This window comes from Otolemur garnettii, unplaced genomic scaffold, assembly GCF_000181295.1.
Source record: "Otolemur garnettii isolate 467f Iridium unplaced genomic scaffold, OtoGar3 scaffold00233, whole genome shotgun sequence".
Taxonomy (NCBI): domain Eukaryota; kingdom Metazoa; phylum Chordata; class Mammalia; order Primates; family Galagidae; genus Otolemur; species Otolemur garnettii.
This window is the reverse complement of record NW_003852628.1, coordinates 1,014,065-1,016,869: the sequence shown is the minus strand read 5'-3', so window position 1 is coordinate 1,016,869 and position 2,805 is coordinate 1,014,065. Positions and strand designations below refer to the sequence as shown.

Sequence of the window (2,805 nt, the reverse complement as noted above, 5' to 3'; positions counted from 1 at the left end):
GGCACTCTACCCAGGGGGACAGCTGGAGGCTCTGTCTCAACAAAAAAAAAAAAAAAAAAAAAGAATAAACTAGTTCTGGTCGGCAGCCGGAGCTCAGTGAGTAGGGCACTGGCCACAAACACCGGGGTTGGTGGGTTCAAATCCGGCCCAGGCCAACTAAGACAACAATGACAATTGCAACAACAACAACAACAAAATAGCTGGGTGTTATGGCGGGTGCCTATAGTCCCAGCTACCCAGCTACTTGGGAGACTAAGGCAAGAGAATCACTTAAGCCCAAGAGTTTCAGGTTGCTGTGAGCTGTGACACCACAGCACTTCACCCAGGGTGACAGTTTGAGACTCTGTCTCAGGAAAAAAAAAAAGAAGAAGAAACTAGTTCTGTTGCTTATAAGTTTAGAACCTGCTGGGGAAGAATTTTCTTTTGATACTTAAAAATGTTCTGTCTAATAAGTGAAAATGACCAGAGACCAAAAAGAAAAATCCCAGATTACATGATACTAAATTGTCTATAGCTCCCCATTTTTGACCCACCACACAGCAATCAGATGGTTCAACTCAATATATTGTGAACCCTCTGTGTATTTTGCTTGTTGTCTAGAAAATAGCCACATGACCAATGGGAAAAAGAAAAAGTTCACCAAGAATGAGAAATTCAAGGAGTGTAAGCAGGCAATTCCCCAAATCCCAGTGATTTAAATAAGCTGCAGTAAGTGTGGCCAGCTCAGGGAGGGGCCAAGAACAGGCTGAGCCCTCCATACACATCCTGCAATATCGCCCCCGCCCTAGCAGGCAAGTGTCACTGATCCTGTGCTGCTGAGGAGTCAAGCAGGAAATGAGAGGCTGGGACTGAAAAAATCCAAGCCTGATCCACCTTGCTGGGCTGTCCTCCTCTTGAGTCTCCATCTTCTCGTGTAGCCCACAAAACTACTTCTATTCCATTGGTCCTGCAAAGCATATTTTTCCATGTTTTGACACTGCTGGAAAGTGGATGCATATTACAGGTGGTGGCACGTCTTGATTCATTTGGCACTGCTTTTCCTTGGTTTTATATAAAATAACCATATCTCCCAGATGATGGCATCTTAGAGCCAGTATAACATGGCAAGAGTGCTTGACATACAGTTGTCATAAGGCAGAGGAAGCCCATGAAGCATTGCCTATGCAATGAAGTACTCCACAGCAAAGAGGAAGAACAAGGCAGGTCCACACACTCACATGGAACAATCCTAGGTACGTTAAAAGTGGAAAAAGGGAGGTACAGAACACTGTAGGGTTCTGTGGAATTTCTGCACACACATGCTCTCATAAGCAGGAGCATCTCTGGAAGGGCAATCCTGACTCTGGAGCCCTGACTGCCACCAGGGCAGGGCACTCCAAGTTGAGGGAAAAACAAGAGTCTGCTAGTAACAGCTACTCACAGAGCATTCACTGTTATGAACCATCCCCTTCTCCGGCACTACAAAGGAAGAAACTGAGGCACAGATTAAGAAACCAAATTCAGGCCACGTGTGGTGGCTCATGCCTGTTAATCCTTGCTCTCTGGGAGGCCGAGGTGGATGGATAGCTTGAACTCACAAGTTCAAGACCAGCCTGAGCAAAAAGCCAGCCCCCATCTCTACTAAAAATACAAGAAACTGAGGCAAGAGGATTGCTTGAACCTGAGTTGGAGGTTGCTGTGAGCTATGACGCCACAGCACTCTACCCAGGGCAACAGCTTGAGACTCTGTCTCAAAAAAAAAAAAAAAAAAAAAACACCAGGCATTGTGGCAGGTGCCTATAGTCCCAGCTACTCCAGAGGCTGAGGCAAGAGAATCACCTAAGCTCAGGAGCTGGAGGTTGCTGTGGCTCGAGCCTGTAATCCTAGCACTCTGGGAGGCCAAGGCGGGTACATAGCTTAAGCTCACGAATTTGAGACCAGCCTGAGCAAAAGCGAGACCCCAAATTCAAGAAAAGAACAGCAGTTGCTCCAAGCCAGGAGCTGAAATCATAAAAGGCCTGTGACCTTCCCTAGGGCCAATGGGTAGGATAGTTCTTGCTTAGCTCTGCGGCTTGGGAGAACCAAGGAGCCTGTACTGCTCTGCCTGGGTGTGCACCAGAGGAGGCTCTGCCTTTTCAAACTGGCCCTAATCACAAGAGATCGTGCTTTGTAAGGCAGATGCACGGAAACCAAGGGCTGGCACACTGCCATCCCCACCAGGTTCTGGTGTCTGCCCCACAAGGACTTTGAAGGTGGTGTGCCCCAGTCCTCATTGTGGGTACTCAGGAGGTTTTCAGGTCATGAATGAGAGAAGCAGCCCAAGTCCGAGTGGCCTCAGAGCTGGTGCACACCCAGGCAGAGTGACACTGGCTTCTCTGTGCGATCTAGGATCTCAAGCCAGCATTTCTCAACTTGCTTTAACCCATGCCCCCTTTGGAACAAGTTACAGCCTAAATCCCAATCCCTACATTAATATTCCTATTTTCTAGAAGAAGAAGAAGTAGGAGAGAGGAGAGGAGGGAGTGAGGAAGAGGAGAGGGAAGGAGGAGAAAGAGGAGGAAAGTAGAAACATATCCCATGACATGCTTTATCAGACATAGTTGCCCTCTTAGAAATTTTAAAATGTTGAATCTGGCAGAGTACAGTGCCTCTCACCTATAAACTAACACTCTGGGAGGCCAAGGCAGGTGTATCACCTGAGCTCAGGAGCTGGAGACCCGCTTGACCAAGAGTGAAAATAGAAAGGGGCTCGGCATCTGTGGCTCAAGTGGCTAAGGTGCCAGCCACATATACCCAAGGTGGCAGGTTCGAATCCAGCCCGGGCCC

The 2,805-nt window shown here is 48.0% G+C and overlaps 1 protein-coding gene across 6 annotated transcripts in view; it reads right to left on the bottom strand.

Moving 5' to 3' along the window:
* Positions 1-2,805, bottom strand: part of AKT2 (AKT serine/threonine kinase 2) — a 61,228-nt gene that overhangs the window by 11,483 nt on the left and 46,940 nt on the right. The window lies entirely within an intron of this gene.